This window comes from Tenrec ecaudatus, chromosome 15 (assembly GCF_050624435.1).
Source record: "Tenrec ecaudatus isolate mTenEca1 chromosome 15, mTenEca1.hap1, whole genome shotgun sequence".
NCBI classification, from domain to species: Eukaryota; Metazoa; Chordata; class Mammalia; order Afrosoricida; family Tenrecidae; genus Tenrec; species Tenrec ecaudatus.
This window is the reverse complement of record NC_134544.1, coordinates 109,275,770-109,299,966: the sequence shown is the minus strand read 5'-3', so window position 1 is coordinate 109,299,966 and position 24,197 is coordinate 109,275,770. Positions and strand designations below refer to the sequence as shown.

Here is a 24,197-nt window from a genome sequence, read left to right as displayed (position 1 = left end):
AACAAAATATTTACACAGACTTCAACTGTGGAAAAACTCATTTCATTATTCTCTAAGTGAATATGCTAATCAAATGTAGCCTTGGTATACTTTGTACATATTTATTTTCTTCAAATTGTATTCTAGATTGTGCACTTGGATCTACTGTTAACATCGGTCCCAACACAACTAGCCTTGATCACTGTTTTGCTCTTATTCTTTGAGAGGGAGCATCTGACATCTGCTCAGTCCTATATGCCCACAGGCTGGCTCATTAAATACTTACCTCCATCCAATCTATTTCAGCTCATAGTGCTCCTTTATAGAGCCCCAAGGCTGCCACTCTTTATGGAAGCTGACAGCCTCATCTCTCTCCTATGGCGTGGCTGGTGGGTTTGAACAGCGGACCTTGTGGTGAGCAGTCCAGCACTTTACCTCACAGTGCTGCCAACTAGTGTTCAGAATGATTGTCCTAATTAGCATGCAATTGAATGACGATAGTCAACATCAGTGACGATGAAAATGACTCAACAGTTCATTTAAAAATTGTAATAAAGATTTGAACGTCACATTTTAAGAGATTGGTGCTGATTTGTTTATTGGAAATGTTTTATTTATTCCTCTTCTGAGGAAGGCCAGTGTATACAGCAGCACATTTTCATGTATAGCCAGGGTATTTACTTCAAGATCTACACTCCTTTAGGGTTCTATAGATGAGTTTAATATTTTTGACAAACTCTTTGCAATTGCTTACAAAATGATACATGATTGTGCATTTTTTAAAGAAAAGATCAGAGACGGAGGAGCCGAAGTGCCAGGAAAGCGCTTGAATTCACACCTACTTTGAGTGCTGTGCCAATTCCCAGTAACTGAGATAGAAATACTGCCCCCAAAGCGAAGTGATCTTGCTTTTTATATTCATGAATACAGCTTAAGCCAATACGGGTCTTTTAGAGACAAAGAGGATAAATACACAATGTTAGTAGATGCAATCTCCCCGGAAAAGATAATAATTGTAAATGTGTATACATTGAATATTGTAATACCCAAAGAAATAAAGCCGTATTTGATGGAACTAAAAGAATTTGTAGAAGCTCTTAAAATATTAGGATTTCTTAGCAGAGCTCTTTTAATAACTGACCAACACATGAAATTAAAGTAAAATAGATACAAAACAAAGAATATTTTTCGAATCAGATTTAAAAGTGTGTATGGGCGTGTATTTAGGTGGTGGTGTTAGGTGCTGTTCAGGGGATTCCTACTCATAGTGACTCATGACAGAGTAGAACTTAATTTTTAAAATCATTTTATTAGGGGCTCATACAACTCTTATCACAATACACACATTCATCAATTGTGTCAAGCACATTTGTACATTCATTGCCCTCATCATTCTCAAAACATTTGCTCTCCACCTAAGTCCCTGGCATCAGCTCCTCATTTTTTTCAGAGTAGAACTTTCTTGTAGGGCTTTCTTTTTTAAAAAACAGTTTGATGGGCACTTAGTCCACACATCAGAAAATTCAATAGTTAAGTCATATTAAGAAGAGTCATATAATATTTACCACAATTAATTTTAGAACATTTTCTTTTTCCTTATACTCATTGCTATCCATGTAATTTCCCCCATTTTGGCAAAAATATACACAACAAAACATTCACCACTTCTCTATGTATAATTCAGTGTCACTGAATTTAGGCTGTGAACCGTGTGAGAGCAAAACGACAGGACTTTTTCTTGTGTAGTTGCACCTGGCTTCAAACCACTAACCTCTAGGTTCGTAATCAAACGTCCATTTCTGCCACCAGGCTTCCTTATGTATGCTCACTGTCATCCTGTCGATTCTACGTATAGCAACCCTGTAGAGCAGTGTAGACTTCCTCTGCGGGTTTCTGAGGTTTAACTCTTTACGGGAGTAGAAAGCACCCCTTTCTTCCTCAGAGTTACTGGTGGTTTCAAACTGCCGACCTTATGATTAGCAGCACCGTGTGTAATCACTATGCTACCAGGGCTCCTGCCTTATGGACAAGGAAACTTCAATGGTACATGAGAAAATTGGGTTATTTTTCCATTCTATTTCCCCCTGAGCTTTTTGAGGTCCCCTCCTGTGTGTTCCCCACCGCCCTTTTTAAAACCTCTGATTGCTCTCATAGCATATGTCACTGAAAGCACCTTTCGTCTATAATCTTGCCTTATTCTCTCATTTTATCCTGTTTCCAGATAAAAGTCAGGAAGAGGTTAATATACTTTTGCTCTACCCTGCCCAGAAGTCAGTTGGAGTATCCTTTTCAATTGCAGTTAAGATGGACTTGAATCCCCATTGCTCCTTGAACATGCCCAGGAACGGTCTCAAGTTTTTGTCATTTTCCCGGAATCCTCTCTTTCCAAACTCCTCTGTGCACAAAAGTAGCCATCAAGGGTTGTGTTCATCTGCCGGTCTGGCTTCTCACCACACCTACCCAGGTGCGAGATCCATTCACTTCCTTAAGGGTTTTTCTGTAGAAATGCAAAGAAATTTAATTTCACGATTTTTCATCTCTTTTTAGAAACTCATCTGTCATCCACATATTTCCAGACTACCTTTACCACAAATATTGCTCTGGTGGCCTGTAGACCTTCTGATTTTTTGCTATTTTCCGTCTCTTCTCACTCAGTACTGACTCATAGTGACCCCGTGGGACAAGGTGGAACTGTCCCTGTGGGCTTCCCGGGGTGTTACTCTCTGTGGGGGTAGGAAAAGGCCCCGTGTTTCGTGTTTCTCTTGCAGAGCAGCGGGTGGTTTGGAACTGTTGTCTGTGTATCCCAAGCCAAACTGTAAACCACCAAGTCACAAGCACTCCTTACAACTCCTCTAGTACCTTGGGATTTGGGTTGTCTGTAATGGGAAGAATTAGAAAAAAAAATTCCCTCTCAATTCTGAGTGCCCTAAGACTCTCACTGATCAAGTCATCTATCGCCTAATCTATGAGGGGATTGCCTTCGGCCCAAACCTCTTCCTAAACGAAATTCTGGAGAAGCTAAGAGGACAGCATTTTCAGTCACTTCTGCTCCCACTCAAAAATACCTTCTTTGAGCAGCTCAGGGCTCATCTTCTGCTTTCCTGCAGCTCTTTCTTGCTCTGTGTGGTCACTAGACGAGAACATGCAGCGGGTAGTGGGTAGCCGCCGCTACCTCTTTCTGGTGGCATGAATCAACAAGAGAACCTTTGGTCTGTGAACTTAACGTAGGTGGCCTTCTGTACTATGTTCGCCTTGAACTCTACTTGTTCACGGACTCCTGGTCTGCCCCTCTTATTCGGTGTAAGTATTTCAAAACCGTAACAAGAACTTTAATAGCTCCCAAGGAATGACTTCATTAGTGGGACAGTAAGTGCAGTGGAAGAGGGAAATGGAGTTTTTGCATCAGTATCCCTGAGCATTGTGGGACTAAACAGACTGAATCTGTTCAACTCCTATTTATGTAATTGCTTACACCACTCAGTCTTTGTATCTGTACTTATAAAATTGGAAGAATGTCAAAAACATATTTTGGAGTGAAAGAAAAAATTCTCAAAAAGACAAATAATAAAGAACTTAATAATATTTTTTTAATTAAGTGAAGAATTGAAAAGTACAACTAAACTACATCTTTTTTAATATTACCCACAAAGGTAATAAAATTCTTCTTTGGGTCTAGAGGGATGCTTTGCTTCTTAGCCTGGGAGTCAAATGCAAGAATTTTATTATTGTTGTTGAAAATATACATAAACATTTTTATGGTCTTTTGTATGTATGCTTGCATTTCGCAATATAGTAAATGCATAAATTAAACAACAGCCAAATGAAAACAAGTCGCATACAATACTACCCACAAAATAGAGTGTAATAGAAACATTCCTGTTTCCCAAGTATAGTACCAGAACTCTCTGTAGATGAATGAATCTTGCCTAAATGTACTTGACCTTCGGAAGAAATAAAGATGTACAATTACTAAAGATTATTTCTTCTTGCTGAATTCATCTGCATAGAGGAGAAAATCAGTGACTCACATCACACTACCCCCGTGTCCGCAGAAAGGATTTAGATGAATTATTCTCGGGAGATTCAGACATATTTCTCTAAGATCTTGACAACTGATATTCATTGCTTATGATTCAAGCCATTACAGAGAAACAGGCCATCGAAATTTCTTTGGAAATAGAACAGTGTAAATATTGGCAATTATTATTATTAGTTGCAGAATAAACAAAAATACATTTTTCTAACCTGATTTTTTCTAGCTATGGATCTATTACTTAAGGACTATAACAGTAATATGCTTTTAAACACTTCATTTACATTCAGAAGTTATTCTACTACAAGTTTGTATTTAGATTTTTAAACAAATATAGGGCTTTAAGTTGAAGATAGATTGAATACATCAACTGGTGAATCCTTCTATTCAGAGTGCTTCAAAGCTCATGATGAAATCAAAATTTTATATAGTGTAAAATGAAATTTTCCTGTTTGGACACATTTCACATTAGGTTTGCATTCATTTCTTTTTAATCAATTTTCTTTGTCATCCAGTGTAACAAATGCAAATGTCATTATGTTTATAAGGGCCATTTATGTTAAACATATGCACATATGTATTTGTACTGGCTTAGTACTTTTCCACAGACAATTCCTCTGCATTTTGAATAACAAGCTTTCTAGTCCTTTGAATAGGGAAAATAGATGCCCAAGAGAGAAGTAACTTGTTCAAAGTCATGTGTAAAGTGAGTGGGTTTTCTCTATAATAAGCTCATGTTCCCTTTTTTTTCTTTTAAAAGTAAAATAGGAGTTGACACCATTGTGGAGTAAACCAGACGTACTTCATTACTTGGCATCTTTCCAGAACCCCGGAGTGTTCACGTCTGCTTATATTTTTTTAAATTATCATTATTGTGGTAATATTTACAGTTTGTACTGAGTGCATACAGCTATTGTGGTAAGGGCTGTTTTGTTTTCTTAAACCAGTACTTGTGACTGGTGGACCACTAGAAGTATAATATATATATTACACACACACACATACACATACATGTGCACAAAGGTAAAGCAAAAACAATTGATACAGGATCACAGAATTGTTTATTAAACAAATATCAAAGAGCGAAGCTATTGTTCCCCCAGCATATCCTCTCTCGAGGCCTGTACACTCCTAAAGGCGGTTTTCATCGCTTTGCCTCTTCCCAAGAGGATGCTGTGCTCTTCAATGGATGGTGCCCAAACGGAAGCTGTGGCGGGTTCAAGGCCCTCCAATTGTGTTCCTCTAAAATACTCTTTGAGTTTGGGAAAAACAAGAAATGCAAAGGGGCAAGGTCTGGACTGTATAGTGGATGGGGTGAGGTGCCCCAACACATTTCTCAAAGGACAGCATTGGCTGCCCTTGAAGAATGAGCAGGTGGAGGAAGGGTAGAGTGGAAAGGGGGAACCGATTACAAGGATCTGCGTATAACCTCCTCCCTGGGGGACGGACAACAGAAAAGGGGGTGAAGGGAGACGTCGGACAGGGCAGGATATGACAAAAAAATAATTTATAAATTATTAAGAGTTCATGGGGAATGAGGGAGCAGGGAGGGAGGGGAAAAAATGAGGACCTGATGTCAGGGACTTAAGTGGAGAGCAAATGTTTTGAGAATGATGAGGGCAACGAATGTACAAATGTGCTTTACACAATTGATGTATGAATGGACTGTGATCAGAGTTGTATGAGCCCCTAATTAAACGATTAAAAAAAAAGAATGAGCAGGTGCATTTCTGTGATGGGGACAAACATCCAAGGAAAAATTTTTCTTTTGTTCTCACTAATGCAGTTTTCTATTTTCAAAACTTCTCTCTAATAAGCCGCGTGATTGTCCTGTGTCCTTCAAGAAAATCTACCAAGATTATCCCATGCAAGTTCCCATTCTCTCCATCACTATACCCCCCCCCCCCCAAATCCACCCCCGCCCCCATCCAAACCACTGCTACAGCCGTCAGAGCTGAATTCTCTACTGTGGACTTAACTGACCTTGCAGATGCCCTTAGAAGTCACTGTTTCTGATGAGCCCTCTTTGTTTTCTTTGGAGGGCTCCGTAAGGAAACAAAGACCAATGTACTGCTGAGAGAACTTGTCTGCAGCTATCTGCTGATCACAGTGACATCTTTAGACACATCTGTTTTGGAATAGAACTGTGCCAGTATAAGCGGGAGTTCTACTAGCAATGCTTTTTGACTTACCTGAATGTATGTAAATGCATAGATGTACACACATATAATTGCATGTTGATGCTTGTGAATATGTGGGATAAGAGAGAGAGCCGGGCAAGAATAGCCAAGTCAAGAAAAACAGTCTCCGAGTCCCAACTCTCCTGGGCTCCTCAGCTGTGTTGCATCCTTGGATTCTCTCTGAATAGGATTAATTCCCTCATGGATCTGGAGAACGAGGGAATGAGAAGAGCAGCTAAGCAGGGTCTCCGACACAGCAGAACCATAAGGACACCCTCAGGGCATAAGCCCACTGCGCTGAAGCTACCATTTGGCCTCCTCTCCCTTGAATGATGAGAAAATGGCAAGTCAGATCCACTTTGTTAGTTTTATCTCAATTATGATAATTTTAGCTGAAAGCTAAATTAGAACTTAATTTTAGTCACAGCCAGCAGGAGCAGATGCTACTTTTCTGGCTTCTGGACATTTCTTCTCATACGAACAGGCACGCCCACCCTCTTCTCTTTTCTTCCCACTTTCTATATTATATATAAAGCAGCAAGGCGTAAATAGGCAAGCTCTCTTTAAATCAAATGAATCACGCTTTGGATATTGGTTTCCTGTCACGGTCAAGTTTGACAGTGAGCTTTGGAGAAAAAAGTGTCAACCATTTGGGGATGCAGCTATCCGCCAAAGAAAATGCGGATTCTGACTCATCGTGACCGTGTAGGGCAGAGTAGAACTGTCCTGTGGGCTTCTGAGACAGTCACTCTTTCTCAAGTAGACAGCTTCATCTTTCTCCCTGGTGGTCTCAAACCGCTGATCTTCCGGTTAGCAGCTCAACAGATAATGCACTACTCCACCAGGGCTCCATGGGAGAGAACCGTCCTTAGCATGCTTTAAGTAATAGCTCCAATGAGATACCATTCTCTTAGCCCATACTTCACCCCCTGCGAAATTCAATGGATTTTAGTCTATCCACCTCATTGTGCAACTATTGTGACCGTGAATGTTAAAACTTTTCAGTAAGAAAAGTTTCAGCTAGAAAGAAACCCCATACCCATTAGCAGTCATTGACTATTTCCATCAAACATCTTCCAACCCTAGGCAACCACCAACTTATTTCTGTTTCTTTTATTCCGTATATTTCATGTGTGAATCATGCAATATGTGGTTTTCTGCGACTGTCTTTCTCTTGGTAGAACACTTCCAAGTTTCATCCATGTCATAGCATGTGTTAGTACTTCATATTTCTCTATTGCCAAATGGTGTTCCATTCTCACTCAAACTCACTGCCTTCCAGTTGGTTCCGATATACAGCAACTCTACAAGAGAGGGTAGAATTGTCCCTGTGAGTGTCCGAGACTGGAACTCTTTAGGGAGAGGCTGTTGGTTTTAAACTTATGGACTTTGCAGTTAGCAACCCAATACAGACTTAAGATATATTATTTAAAAATATCTTCCTTTTGTATATCAGCTGATCACTTGGGTTGTTAATCTCGCCATGAACATCAGTGTTCACATTTTTGTGTGGATGTATGTTTTTATTTCCCTAGGGATGGGATTGTTGGACTATGTGGTGGCATTGTGATCAGTGGAGAAAAGATGGAAGTTGTCAAGGATTTTGTCTTGTTTGGCTCCACAATCAATGTCTATGGAAGCAGCAATCAAGAAATCCAAAGATGTGCATTTGCTTTAGGCAAATCTGCCCCACAAGACCTCTTTAGAGTATCGACAAGCAAAGATGTTACTTTGACGACTAAGGTGCGCCTGACCCAAGCCATGGTATTTTCATTTGCCTCCAATGCATGGGAAAGTTGGACATTGAATAAGGAAGAGGAGACGAATCGATGCATTTGAATCGTGGTGCTGGAAAGAATATTGAGCGTGCCATGCGCTGACTGGTCAAAGGACAAACCCATCTGTCTTGGAAGAAGTGCGGCCAGAGTGCTCCCTTGAGGCGACGATGGCGGGGCTGCCTCTTAAGATGTTGGACATGCTGTTAGAGACCAGCCCCTGGAGAAGATTAAGGAGAGGGACAGTGAAGGAGAGAGAAACGCCCTCACGGAGATGGATTGACACCGAAGCTGCAACCATGGGTCCAAGTTTAGGGACAATCGGGAGATGGAGAGAACCGGGCTGCATTTCTTTCCATTGTGCATACATAAGTTTGCTCTGGGTGAGAACTGACTCAATGCCAGTTATCAACAACAACAGCATTGTAACTCCCAATTGCTTCCTGTCCATAGTTTTTCATTGCCTTCTTGTTGTTGAGCCACATGAGACTAAAAGTCTCTGTGCGTGCGCATCACATACTGTCACTCTATGAGTACTATTGAACAACTGTGTTAGGACATTTGAAGGGGCATTTGTAGGCTGCTGTTGTATAACTTGAGAATGAGCTAGTACAAGCTAGAGCCCTTGGCTAGTTCGTAGTCAGAACACTGGCTACGGCGCTCTGAACCCTGGGAAAGCAAGATTGCTGCCCCAGGAATGCCTTGTCTGCGGTTTTGACTTCTGGTCAGGTATGCAGTAAGGGCCTCTGTGGCGGTGGGGCTTTCGGTTATTCCTCAAATGACTTCTCTCTCTCTATTTTGTCTTAAAAGAAGAAGATGGGGGGGGGATGTATCGATCTGAAAACTCGCTGTGTATGGTGCTGTCTGTGGAGAATTTGTAGGCGGCTTCAGAAGGAATCAGTCTGCTCCCCCAGTCCCATCCGAAAAGTCACTCTTGTTAAGACTTGGATTTTTTCACATATGGTTTTCTCTTACAGGCTTGCCAAAATACTTGTTTTCTTTCCCCTCCCCTTTGGATTCCGTAATTGCTGCTTGCTTCTCACTCACAGCCCCGAGCACATTGGGTGTCTTGCACCACATTGAATTGTCGGGAGAAGAAAATCAAAGCCTTCACAGTGCTTTGTGTTAGTTTCCCAGAGCTTTCGTTGAAATGTGAGAACATTCCGTTTTAATACATTTTACTCACTTTTCACTCTCGTACTTAAACTATGTTTTATGGAAATAGACGGCTGAGGCATACGTGTGTATAACAAACTCACAAAGAAATGGAGAAGCTTTTGAAATGGGCCCGTTTATCTTTGAGATCAGGTTGAAAGCCACCACACAGCTGACTTCCACGTTCCCCCAGCTCCACCCCCCCGTCATTAGCATATGCTTTATTTATTATTGTGTAGGATGGCATTTATACTAACTGCAGTACTCTCAGCAGCTCTATGCCCAGCTTGGCCCAGTTAGTGGGATGGAGGACTTCAGGCTGGCCTATCTCCACACTCAGGGGTAAGTGATTGTACCAAGACCTCATTGCCCCCATGAGCTTGATCTTGATTTGATGTGTTGCCTTTAGGAGCGAGACTTCTTTGTGGAGATGAATGCCTCTGTGCGGAGACCTGTCATTGCAAGGTCACTTTGGGAGAAGTGCTGATCCAGGTCATCCCCACGCTTTCCTACCCCTTTGGACATTATAATGTGAATCCATAATCCCTTAATGGAAATGGAGCACGGAGCTGGGTCTCGGCCTATTCTTTTCAGGACAACTCTCAGCCCTCCTTGCCTATGATCAACAGTGGCCATGTTTTTGCCGACTCTGTCAAGTCAATTCAAGCTGTTTAAAAAAGTGAATCGTAAAGGATTGTTGCATTTATCATTATTTCGTGTAGTAGACTATTGCGGAAAATGTCATTTCGCCCCCTCCGCGTCACTTTGCATGCTTTAGACTCAGTCCTTCATGGTATCTTCTTGTTCAAGTTGTCTGCCCGTCCCTATTTCTTCAAGGTTCCCCCTCAACCTTTGAAGATGGATTTTCTACCTCATCTCCTCTTTCTGTACTACTCTTGGCAAAATTTATGGCGGTGTCTTTGTTCCTGAGGAGGATTATTTCTATATGCTTGCCTCTCATTTCCTTGCCTACCACTTCTTTTCTCATGACCTCATACTGTAGGCTTTCTCAGTAGGTCCGACTTAGATTTCATTATTATTAATATTACATCCAGTGATTTCAAGGATCCCATTCTCTCGGCTGCATGTCTTATGTATCCAACCCACTTGTCTCTGCTACCTTGACCCCTGGTTGTCCTTCAATTTCTCCAGGACCATTGTTAGATCTCTCATGGGAGAGAGAGCTACCTCAGTCCTTGGCTGCGCTGGAGAAAGAATTCACTCTTAAGCCTGGATCGTGATCCAAGAGAGTTTTATGAAAATTAGAAGTTTCAGGTTTACACAGGCACCCTCAGGACCCTTCACCACTGTACAGCCTGCAGAGAAGCTGCTTGAGAGAGAAAGTCACTCGGTGGGCTCTGGGAGCCTGTCTTTTTCCGTTCCTCTGCTGGGAGGCGTGGTTGATGATCCTGGTCCACTCCATTGGCTGATTTGAATTCACCGGGCCCAGATGGGCTAATCCAGGTGTAACGCTACAAGGGGTACCACCCCTTCCTGGCTGGAAGCTTGGACCTCTGATCATGTGTAATAGACACCCCCGTCCCTAGGCTAACTACCTAACACCATCACTACCACTACATTTTCACTGTCTTTAACCTCCTTCATGTCTGTACTATCCTCATTATCAACCCATTACTATAAAGCCATGCCCACTCATGACAATTCCATGCTTGTTAGAGTAGAACTGTGCACCCTGAAGTTTTAAATCCTTGATTTTGGGGGAAATGGATGACGTAACCTACGATGTAATTGAACCTCCAACCATTGAAATCATTCCCTTGCCCTCAGTGTGCCTGCTTCTGGGTTACTTCATGGAACTTGCTAGGCAAAGACAATCCTTTGTAGAGTCTATTCTTAGTTCATTTGTACTGACATCCATGCAGGTGAGTGCACCTGGGGGAAAATGGACAACCATAGTTAGAGGTTTCATGTTGTCATGACCTTGACATGTGAGTGTACATGTGAGCATATGTGTATACGTGTATACTTCCTCAGTTCATTCATCTTTAATTTCACTAGACTATTACCTTTCCTTTAGCTGCAAACACCTCCTGTTCCATTTTCATTCTTAGCAGAAAATGTTCTTCCTCCTTCAACTGAAAAATAAGTCCTTTCAGATTCTAATCATCTCCTTTATCCACTTTCATACTCCGTCGTTATGACAACTATCACAGTCAAACGTTTAACTCCTCTAAAAAGTTATTCTCTTAACGCTGTGCCAGATCTACTGCTTTTGCTAGTGAAGAAATGCCCGCTTTTGGCCTACATAAGCCATGTTCTCTGTTTGATCGTTCACACTGACGTACAGAAGTGCTCTTTCTTTCCATCTTAGAAGTCAATCGATCCAATATACTTCCAAAGTTGCTACTCTATTTTGCTTTTCCATCTAAGGGCAAACCTCCTAAGAATAATTCTCTGAACTATGTCTCTTTAATAAACTCATCGAAATGTGGTTTTCTTTCCAGATTTCATTGAAATTGTTTTTTTGTCAAAGTTGTTGAGGACCTGCACAGGTTTGTCCCATCGGTTCCACCCAATATGCTGTATCAGCAGCATTTGTCACCATCATTGCTCCCTCCCTCCCGACACAGATGGGGTCTCCCTGTGGTAAAACCAACACTTTATTTACTTGTCTTAGTTAACTAGTGCTGCTACCACAGTGAGGTCGCAAGTGGACGACTTTAGCCAACAGAAATGTATTCTCTCCAAGTTTAGGAAACTGGGACTGTATTTCGGAGTGTTGGCCCTAGCAGAATGCTTTCTGTTTGACTCACTTATGAGGGGAGAGTCTTGTCTTCTCCTTTCAACATTTTGAGCTTGGCATCCTTTGGAGTTTCTGTGTGTCTTGGTACCTGGGTCTAGGTCAGCGGTCCGCAACCTGTGGCTCGCAACTCCTTTGAGGGTCGAACGGCCCTTTCATAGGGGTGACCCGATTCATAACAGTAGCAAAATTGCAGTTATGAAGTAGCAACTAAAATAATTTTATGGTTGGGGGGGCCACCACAACATGAGGAACTGTATTAAAGGGTCACCGCATTAGGCAGGTTGAGAACCACTGATCTAGGGGATTCTCAACACAGGAGGTCTGGGTCCATCGGGCATTCTCTATACCCAGCTCTTCTGTCTTGATGGCACTGAGGTTCTTCTGATCATTGCTTGATTAGTCTTTTTTACATCCCAGGATACTGACTCAGGCTATCACCGAATTCTGTAGATTTTGTCCTACTTCATTAACACAACGGTTGCTAACCCCAATTTATTAGCATCATAAAGATTAGGATTTACAAAATTTAGGATAAATATGTCAGATCACACAATGGAGGATAATCAAATAATTCTGAAATCATGGCCCAGCCAAATTGTCTCAGATTCTGGGTGGGATGCAATGCAATCTATACTGAATGCATCCTGAGTTTTGTGCTTTCTTTTAAATGTTTGAAATGAATGTGTATGTCACTAAAGACACCAAGTTCACTTCAGTTTTACTTTTCCTCCAATATTTAGATCTGAGTGGTAAGGAATCTGGAGGCAATTTTTTTTCATGAAGGATTTTTATTTTAATTTATTTCTTTTATGTTAAACCTATTTTCCCATTACCCCCACCCCATCACTCTCCTCTCCTTGTTCCCGCCCTCATCCCTGACCTTCCTTGTAGTCCTCAACATCTTCTCTCTTTGTGCATACATCATACTTATTCTTCTTTGTTTTTCCTTTTAACAATGGTAATATTGAATATTTATCTTTGTAAGATTGACTGACTTTACTAAGCATAAGGTTCTCTAATTTTGTCCATATTTTGTGGTATTTAAAAATCGTATAATTGTTTTTCACTGATGCATAAAATTTCATAGTATGAATGTACCAGAGTTTGTTTATCCGTTCCTCTATAGTTGGGTGTTTGGTTGTTTCCATGTGTTTGCTATGGTGGACATTGCTACAGTCAACATAGGTGTACATATGTCTGTGTTATAGTGTTCATTTCTTTTGGGTATAGACCCGGTAGAGAAATAGCTGAGTCATAAGGTACTTGGATTTTTGTACTTTGTTCATGTAGATTATTCTCATCTCCAAGCCTAGTTTTGTTCACCTCTTTAACTTTCTTAGTTGATATCCACAGGCCTCTCTTCTTTCTTGCTGATTTGTGATTTCCTCTATACTCCGGATTTTAAAGACCATTTATGTGCCCATACTTCCAAATGGACATCTCTAGCTTGTTTGCCTTCTCAGCTTTTTTAATATATACAGCTGTACATATATTATCATTTCTTAGATAGCTAATAGATTACTTCAATTATAACCTGCCCAAAACGAACTCCTGAGTTTCCCCCAAATCTACTGCTCTTCAGTTGCCCACACCTTTGTAAATGGAAACTCTGCCTTCTGGTCACTCACGTTAAAAATACTGTGATAACTTCAACCCTGGTTTTTCTTTGCATTGGAAATGCATGTATACATTTTACCACCGACAGTATTACCTTCAGGTCTAAGCTAATTGCTTTCTAGCTGGTTTACTCATTCTCCCATTTGCTACCTATGACTTACTGTCAACATAAGAGCTCCATTCGGGCAGATCTGGCACTCTCCTGGCCTAGGACTCCAGTGGTCTCTGCGTATGGAGACTAGTAATCTCCACCGCCCTTTACGAATTGCCCTCTTCGGTCTACATCTCTGTTGTTATGTGCTACTCTTTTCCCTTCACTCCATTCCAGCCAGACGGACCTTCTTTTTCCTGGAACGTACACAGAGCCCTTTCAGGGTCTTTCCGTTTTTACCTCTTTCTGGAGTGTTTGTTCTTATACCTCTTCTGGTCTTGAGTATGACTTTTTTTTTTAAAGCCTATTTAAAGTTAAAATATCTTGCTTTCTTCTGGCACTTACTGTTCCCCCCACACCCCCACCCCTTTATTTTGCATTAGCACCGATAACCATCTAGCACACTGTGTCATAATCCCTGGGTAGTGCTTGCTACTAAACGGAAAGGCGGGGTGCAAATCCTGCCAGAGGCACCTAGGAAGAGAGGCCTCGCCGTCTGCGTTCAAAGTCACCGCCTTGACCACTCTATGATACACGGTACGACACTGCACACATGGGTAACCTTGAGTTGCAAGTGATGATGATATTATATGCATTGCATTCCTATTTTGTTTCTTTTCTGTTGTCTCCAGTAGAAGATAAGCTTTATGTGATCAGACACTTGTGTGTGTTTCATTCAGTGCCAAGAACAGCTCTTGGCACGCGAAGCACTCAATAATAATCTGTTGTGTGAGTACGAGGTGGATATCCTTACAATGAGTATTAATTAACAAGTCTCCTTTAAATGAGCCACCCTGAGACATTGAAGGACACCTTAATATTATCTGTGCCCCTGTGCTAGCCACCAAGATTGATTTAATTGCAAAAATCGGGAGTTATAAAACTCTCCTCAGAGAGGTAACTGACAGTAACAACTGTTTGGTATGGACTAACAGAAGTGGTGGAAACTCTTTCCTAGGTCACCTGAAGAGCTTCTTAGGTGACAGACAGCTGTACCCTTAGTTCTGATGGCTTCACATAGATCTTCAAAATGTCGAGGACATTTTTTCTTAATTTTGGGGAGCTGAAGAATTCGAAAGGATGTGATTACAAATGCTGCAGGATTTCATGAATTGACTTAGTACCTTGCAATTTTTATTACTCAACACAGTTAAGGTATATTACCTTAGGACTGATAATTTATTTAAATCCAAGAGCTATAGTCATTAATTTTCAACCTTTAGAAAATTTCTATTACTTATTCACTAGTAAAATAATTGTGTATATTGTAACAGTCTCAGAAATTAAGTAGAAAAAAGTCAAATTGTCCTACTTTTATAGATGTATAACTTAGAAAGAGCCTTTACAAATGAAAGGACAAATATGATGAGTTGAATATTATTTTTAAAGAAGTATTTTTCAACAAATATTGCTTTGAAAATGCAATTATACTAATGATGCCCCTTTGCGCTTTTCTGAAGTAAGGCATTATTTTTACATAATCTTAAATATCTAATATTGGCTGTTACATTACAAATGGAGTCTGACAGTGTGTATCGTTATTTGAAGGACTGAGTTTGGTCATTTAAATTAGTAAAGAAGATTGGTAAAATATTGTGAAATTCCTTTAAATGGACAGATTTTATCATTAGTAAGAAGGGGTTTAGAATGTTAAAATACTTCCTCTTCTGTAGTCCTTATGTAGTCTTAAAATGTGGTAATATATGCACAAACTATATTTTACAAATATTTCATTTAGCTTGAAGTTGTTTAAAAAAAAAAAAAGAGAGATGGAAGAAGAGATCCGTGGCCAGAAATCCCATTGTGATAATGAACACAGAGGGCAGTTTGTATAATAAGTGAGCTAGTTCTAGTTAGTTAAAGGTAATAGACAACCTATATTCAAATTTTAATTCTATTATTTAATTTATTTTGTTTAAGTCCATAATTTTAAATCTACCTGGTAAGATTTTACTTTTTCTTTTGTGTTTGTTTTGCGTTTCCTAAATAATTTAACCATTTAATTTTATTTCACTAAAAGTATATGACAGTTTTGTACAATACTTGAAAAATACTGGCAGTCTGGTGTATATTGCTCTTCTAGGTCTAGTAAATTCTTTATCTAGGTTCTCACTCTGATGACCTTGAGAAAGCCTCTCCTTTTTGTATTTCAATTTCATCATCCAAAAAACTCTTTATCTGTTTAATGTCCCTGCTGACAGTAGAGTCTGACTGTGAATTTTTTTTTTCTCCTGAAAATTCTGAGTCTATAACACTGTTCCAAATGTTCTTCTGTTTTAGGTGGGCATTCTGTCTTGACCTGCTATTTACTGTCATCGTTCCTCATAAGCATTAGAGGGAACCGGGTGTCTCTCTGGGCATCTTGTTTGAAAAAGAACCGCTAGATCTGAGAGATCTTGGAGCATGTCACTATGACTAAAGGGAGTAAGCGAAACAAAATTGAAGGGACTTTTGTTTTGTAGAGGAGATTTCATAGTATCTAAAATATTCATTGAGCTGTGTAGGGCCTATCTAGTTGTATCTGTTAGTAGCATATAGAAGAACACTTATTTGACAAAATCTACTTTAGAGAAGGAAATTGAAATTCATGCACATTGCTGGTACTTATTTTAGGTTACAGATTAATATTTAGAATCATAACTACATAGGACAGCTGAGCTCAGAATCTAAACACAGGACGTACTCTACAAAAATTCCATATTTATAATTCAAAGTATAAGATTTGGGGATTAGCAGAGCATGTTGAATATACCAAGTCCTACCAGAAAAATGGATAGATCAATTTGGGAGAAAATATAGCCGGCAAGCTCCTTAGAATGAGGATATTAAAACTTTGTCTCCTTTGCTTTGGATATGCCATAAGGAAAGAACTGGAGAAGGACAGCATGCTTCAGGGAGACATATATCTTTGGAAAAAGTGACCCTCGATGGAACCGTTGGGGAAGCGGAGCCTCGGGGAGCTCCCTGGCACAGTGGCTGCATCATGCGGCTTAAGCAGCATCAACTGTGAAGCTGGTGGAAGACCAACCACGCAGTATTTGCTTCTGTTGCCTGGGGGTTCATCAGAGTCAGTTCTGACTCGACCGCACCTGAAACACCAACACTATAAGAACCAGAGAAGTTTCTACAGACGGCTGTGTCCTGACTTACAAGGCCAGTGACCTCAAAGGATTGCTCCTCAGGTTATTTACTCTTAGGGCTTGTAGTCAAAGACAGAGGAATGACAACATAGGGCAGGCTGGTAGCTGAGGTTCTGAGCCTCACCTCATTTGGATGTCTACAATGTTGGAGAACAACCCCAGTGGTACAATGTTTAAGTGCTCATTTGCTTACTGAAAGGTCAGTAGTTCAAAACTGCCCTATTCCATGGGAGAAAAGATGTTTTCACTGCTTCCACAAAGATTTCAGAACAGAAAGCCCTATAGGGTGGTTCTGGTTCTGCCATGTCACATAGGTGGCAGGAATTAGCATGATGCACTCAACAGCACCAACACCAACACAGTGTTGGGTGGCATGAAGCACCTTTGAACAACATTCAGCTTCCCGCAGGGACTGACGAATTTTTGCAAGAGTGATTATGAGATGATTTACAGGAGAGATTGTCAAGAGCGGAAACTTCAGTTGTGTTTTGGGTATGAGGCTGCAGGGAGCCATCCAAGTACTTTCTGTAGGTTTGGGGTAAGGTAGGTATTCAAATACCTAGTTTATATTTCGTTCTTGTTATGCCATCTGCGGGTGGGTGGCAGAGGAGGACAGGTGTCCAAAGAACTTTAAAAGTCCTTAAAAAAGCCCCATGCAAAACGTGTGTACAAATTGGACTGCGCCAAGCTGTCGGGTGTTCTGATGCCCCCTGGAGGAGGCTTATGGTCTTACTTGCACAAGAAAGGCACAAGTTGGCTTCCTATAGGGGGAAAGAAAGGAGGTGTCATGTTTTCATTGAAGACAGTCTTCACGAGGAGAGTGTTGAGACCGTGCTAATGGGGGTGGGGGGTGGAGCTGTGGGTGGGTATCATATTCCAGAAAAATGTGCCCCAGAAACATCTTCAGGTCAAATGTTTTCCTAAATCTTGACATTGATGACAAATTGTATCCTAGACATTCAGAACTAGTAGACCTCAAGGAACAACTTGGCCACTGTTGTGGCCTGGAATAGAGTTTGACGGCTGAATTTATCACCTGAGCACCCCAATAGCTTGTGGTTGTAGAGTAGGACTCTTTTTTTCATGCCATGAATCTCTGGTTCTCTGGTACCACTCACAAGGAGTCTACTTACTGCTCACAGAATCTCTCCTTGAGTTTGAACTGGAGTGAAGGTTTCTATGGGGAATCTAGTTTCTGAAGTAGGGATTTTCTGATGTTGTACATGGCCCTAGTGGACCAAGTGTCTCACCTACACAACCATTTCCTGAACCAGATGTGAATGGGTGTAACGCTCCTACATGGTCTTCATTTCCCACAGCCAAGAGAGCGGTCAGTTTAGGTCCTCTGTGTTAAGATATTGATGGCTTGAGGAACTCATTTCTTTTTAAAAAAAAATCATTTTATTGGGGGCTCGTACAATTCTTATCACAATCCATACATACATCCATTGTGCCAAGAACATATGTGCATTTGTTGCCATCATCATTCTCAAAACATCTGCCTTCTACTTGAGCCCTTAATATCTGCTGCTCATTTTCCCCCTCCCGCCCCACTCCCCACTACCTCATGAACCCTTCATCATTCATAAATTATTATTATTTAACATATATTACACTGTCCGATGTCTCCCCCCTGGCTTCTTCTCTGCTGTCCCTCCCCCAGGGAGGAGGCTATACGTAGATTCTTGTAATCAGTTCCCCCTTTCCACCCCACATTCTCTCCACCCTCCAGGCATCGCCACTCTCACCGCTGGTCCTGGAGGAGTCATCTGTCCTGGATTCCCTGTATTTCCAGTTGCTATCTGTACCAATGAACATCCTCTGGTCTAGCCAGATTTGTAAGGTAGAATTGGGATCATGATAGTGGGGGGAGGAAGTATTTAAGAACTAGAAGAAAGTTATATGTTTCATCGTTGCTACCCTACCTGGTTCATTTCCTCCCCACAGCCCTTCAGTAAGGGGCGTCCAGTTGGCTACCATTGGGCTTTGAGTCTCCACCCTGTACTCACCCATATTTTCAATGATATGATTTTTTGAGGAACTCATTTCTTGGCTCTGTGTCTTTTTAAAGATGCAGGGAAATATTCCTTTTGCGTGTCACTGTTAGAATAATGTTATCTTTGACCAAGTTTGTGGAATCTTACAGACGGCAACCTTTGTTTCAATTGTAAGTGCCAGGGAAGTACTGTAAGTCCATGTTCGACATTAACAAAAAACCTGTCAAATCTGATTAGTTACCATTTTCTCAGTTATTTTTGTTTTACATGTCTAAAAATATCCTCTCCTCAACAAGGGGGTGGGTGCAATTAGCTTAAAGTATAAACTAATTGGTAATTTTATATTTTTGCTTATTGTAAATTTATAATCATTATGTTAAATATTCTGATTTATTTTTATTAAATTTTGACGTATTTAATGATTTTTTATTATAAGTCATTTAAGACTTAGAAATTTAGGCCTGCTCTGTGTACCTGATTTCCACTGTGCAGACAGGCACTTAAATGTTTTTAGCTAATTCTCCTGGTTTTCTTTCTGGTCCCCTCAATTCCTTCTTATCAGTTTCAGATATAATCTAACTGACTGACTTGGTATGAAAGAAAGGTAAAATTTCATAGGTCATATACTTTTATAGTTCCACCCTGAACAGACATATGCAAGCATTAATTATTATTGTTATTTTAGACTCGCCCCAAACCACACTCCCAGCCATCGGGCTGACAATTAACTCATAGCAGCCCAGTCGCTACCACACTATACCACCAGTGTCCCTGAAACAGCCCCGAGGATCCAGCACTGTGAAAATTAGCCCTTTCAGTTGGGCCAACAAGCAGACGGGATAGCATTAAAATGTTTATGTTATTTTTAAAGGAACAAACAACTTCAAACGGAAAACTTCGGCAGGTTGTCTGAAAGGTTTTCCTCACTCTGGAATTAGCAATTATCTCCATTCGTTTCCATACTATGACTTAATTCCAAATTCTGTCAATAGTGGCAGTCTCATCGTAATATATCTAGAAATTTGGACTAATTTGTCAAATTTATTTTTCTCATAAACATTTTTTCTTTGGACTCTTCCCATCTTTCTGCTTGTTGTGGACTGCCTTCTCTTAAGTCTGCTGCATCACTTTCTTTCAGTCTCTGTTTTCTCTTATGCTTGAGTAAATCTTATCTTAGATTTACTTCCTAATTTTGGTGGGGCAACTTCTCTGGTATCATGAATAAGGATTAATGGAATGTAAAACTTCTTTTACTTCTATAACTGATTCTAGGTTGGAATATGCACATTTCTATTGTTTTCAGCTTCCAGCATTCTATTGAGATGTCTGACGCCATTCTTATTTCTGATTCTGTGCTGTGATCTCACCTGTATTTCCTCATTTGTATCATTGTAGGAGTTCTTTATTCTCAGTGTTCTGACATTTTACAATGATATGTATAGATATGGGTGTTCTTTCATCCTCAATAGGCCTTCCCATTTGGAAAATTTTTCTTCTAAAGTCGAAAAAGAAAACTGAAATCTTTTTTTGATAATTTCCCCCTTTCCATTTTCTGTTTTTCACACTTTCTGAATAGTTGTCTCTCTGAAATAGGACATTCTACACTGACTTTCTAATATTCTGAAATCTCTTCCCTTTCTTACAACTCCGACTTTTAGATTTGCTTTTTGGAGGATTTTCTCAAAATTATCTTCCAATCCTTTTAAGTATTTTTTTCATTAATGTTATCATATTTTAATTTTCAGAATTATTTTTATCATGGACATTTTAACACGAGGGCTACTTACTTCCCAAATACTTTTTAAAATTTTTATATTTTATAGATATATGGCCTAGTTTTCCTTCTCTGAAACTGTATATTATTGTTTTTATAGAAAAAATGAATTTTTTTCTTTATCTTTGCCACCTTTCGAATTTTGTTTTATTTGGGGGTACTTTTGACCTTGGTTTCATTAGTCAGGTTCCCCAAATGTTTGGTGGTCAGTGACTGAAATTCCTATCAAAAGCAAGCCAGAGTGGCAACTCTACAAGTTACTGTGATTATTTCTCTGTGTGTATTTGCACGTCCAACTCTAAGGATGTGCAGTTTCTTTCCTTGGGTTTATTAGCTGCTGGGGGAGCTTTGTACATAGCTCGGGTGATCTGGGGTCTAGCAGGAAAGAGTGCCTGTGAATGCTCACAGCTCTCTATGTAAGCGTTCATCTACCCCCCGTTTTCAGTATGCACTGCTACTGCTGCTACGCGGAGCCCTCCTATTGTATTATCCCCAGAGTGATCTCCATTTTCCTGCTGGACCATGAGAGGGGTGGTCACTGGGTATGAGGAGTTGAAGAGTGGATATGGAAACCTGAGTGATTTGTTTCAACCGATATCATCAATATCTTTCCGTTGTTTGTATGATTCCCTAGTTTCAGAGAATCTGGATGCATCTAGACCCTGGAGATTTCTAGCATGAAACCTCCAGTTTCAGGGAGCCCTGCTTTCAGGGGGGAGGGGCAAGTGTCAGTTACATCACTCAAAAAATCTACATCCTTGCCATTGGGTCACTTCTGACACGTGGTGAATCTGTAGTGACCCTAGGTCTGTCCATTCTGCTCTTCTACTTGCTTTGCAATTGCATTGGCTTGACTTCAGTGTTCCTTTCCAGTCATTGAATGGGAGTAAGGAGGAAGGGGTGGTACCCAAATGTGTTCCATCTATCAGGAAGAGCTGTATGAGATTGAAATTCTCTTTAAAAACCAGGCTCTTCTTTGGGGATGTTGGAGAGTTGAGGATAGCGAGCACTCTTATTTCTAGGCTCAGGTATTGGTTATGTGTGTGCAGTCCTGTCAGTTAACGTACTTTGAGGATGCTGTGCCTTTGAGGATGTACTTTGAGGATGCTGTGCTTTGAGGATGCTGTGCCTTCAGTAGGAGCAGTAGGGACATATTAGCAAAACATTCAGGGTGTAGACTGCAGTGTGCTGGGTCTTCTGTGATGCCTCTGCAGAAACATTGTGTGAAGGAGAAAAGACGGGGCTGGTAGAGGCCTATATGAAAACAAAGAGAAAAAATACTTACTGTATATATATATATACTTGTGCATAAGTGCTGAAAAACTGGGGTTCACCTTATACATGGGTCAGTGGTACCCCAGCGAGGTGTAACATCTCATTGGGGCCCCCTGAGGTAATGGGACGAGTGCCCATTATCTCGCGGGTGATTGCCATTTCTCCACTGTTCATTCAAAGCCCCGCTGACACTGCAGGGCTTTGAAGGTTTGTTTACTCACATCTAACCAATCAGAGCCATCCTATGACATGTATCTTTGAATAAGCCTTTTAAAGACTGTGTGCGAAGGGTGTGGCATGAATGGATGTCATCTGGTCAAGCCCGACTAACAAAAGGAGGAAATCTCATGAAGCCTTACATAGAGTTCATAGCAAAGTGGGTTCGAGATGCATGGGAAGACATTCCAGAAGACATGGTGCGACGTGCCTTCCAGAAATGTACTATTAGTAATGCTATGGATGGCAGTGAAGACTGCGCTTTGTATGAAAATGACAGCAGTGATGGTGATGACGGCGATCTCAGTGAGGACAGCATCTATGATGACCTCACACCAGCTGACGCTCTGCATTGGGATACGGATGATGATGAGGAATCCAGTTTTGAAGGATTTTAACTCTTTACCTGTTAGCTTGGTTTCTGATTGAGCTCAGGGAATATACTCTTAAGGTATCATTGTTGATACCTTATTGTTTTTGTTGAACCTATTTTCCACTTACGGTGCTGATTTACTAATTTTAAATGACTTGTTGTCCTTTTATTGATGTTTTTTTTAAAAATAAACATTTAAATACATTACCCCACTGATGTCAATTTTTAGTAATTTTATTTTCATTTGTTTTGATTATTGAAACTCGCCGATGGCTTCTGCATTTTCCACCCTAGGCTTATGCTCGAGTCAATCAGTTTTTCTGGTTTTCCAGGTAATAATTAGGTACCTCGGCTTATACTTGAGTCAGCTTATATTCAAGTATATACGGTAGTTTTATTAAGAGGTACCCTGGGAAAAATCAGAAAAGACACTAAATGATGTTTTATTGCATTGGGAAAATTTCTGCAGTTTCTTTAGTGTTTTAAAAAACAATGGTGCCTCTTTGAAGACTAAGATGCACCTGATACCAAGAGATGGCATTTTCAGTCATCTTACACACCAGGGAAAGTTGAGCAATGAGAAAAGTCAGACTTGAAGGTAAACAAGGAGCCATCTAGCTGAGAAGCAACAAAACCCACATGGAAGAAGCATGCCAGCCTGTGTGATCATGAGGCATCCAAGGGATGAGGTATCAGGCATCAAAGAACAAAAAATTACATCATCATGAATGAGGGGGAGAGCAGAGTGGGGACCCAAAGTCCATCTGTAGGCAACTGGACATCCCCTTACAGAAGAGGAGAGGAGCCAGACAGGGTGCAGTGTAGCAATGATGAAACATAGAACTTTCCTCTAGTTCCTAAATGCTTCCTCCCTGCTCCCCACCCCCAATTTCATGATCCCAATTTTACCTAACAAATCTGACTAGACCAGAGGATGTACACTGATACTGATAGGAACTGGAAACACAGGGAATCCAGGACTGATGAACCATTCAGGCCCAGTGGTGAGAGTGGTGATACCGGGAGGGTGGTGGGAGGTGGGGTGGAAAGGGGGTACCGATTACAAGGATTTACATATAACCTCCTCCCTGGGGGTGGACAACAGGAAAGTGGGTGAAGGGAGACATTGGACAGTGTAAGATATGAAAAAATAATAATTTATAAATTATCAAGGGTTCATGAGGGAGGGGATAGCAGGGATGAAGGGGGAAAAATGAGGAGCTGATTCCAGGGACTAATGGCTTACGTGAAGAGCAAATGTTTTGAGAATGATGAGGGTAACGAATGGACAAATGTGCTTTACACGATTGATGTATGTATGAATTGTGATCAGAGTGGTATGAGCCCCCAATGAAATGATAAAAAAAGAACTGATGGTGATGATGTGTATCCAACTTTTTTTTAGAGCAACTTAACTATGGAGGTGTGTGATATGTGAACGTTATATCAATAAAATTCTTTAAAAATTAAAAAAAAAAGTTAGGGAAGAATTAATGCCTTTGGATTATGGCATTAGAAATGAATGGAATATACCATGAACTGCCAAAAGAACTAAGAAGTCTATCTTAGAAGAAGTGCATCAGGAATGCTCTGTTTTATTTTTTTTTAAGTTTGGAGTATCTAACGTTTATTTATTTATTTAAATGCTCTTAGTGGGGGCTCTTACAGCTCTTATCACAATCCATACATTCATCCATTGTGTCAAGCACATTTGTACATATGTTGCCCTCATCATTTTCAAAACATTTTCTTTCTACTTGAGCCCTTG

General features: G+C 40.5%; 1 protein-coding gene across 1 annotated transcript in view; it reads left to right on the top strand.

The window, feature by feature from the left end:
- The window catches only part of HS6ST3 (heparan sulfate 6-O-sulfotransferase 3), a 1,040,890-nt gene that overhangs the window by 325,300 nt on the left and 691,393 nt on the right, over positions 1-24,197 (top strand). The gene's annotated exons all lie outside the window — the stretch shown is intronic.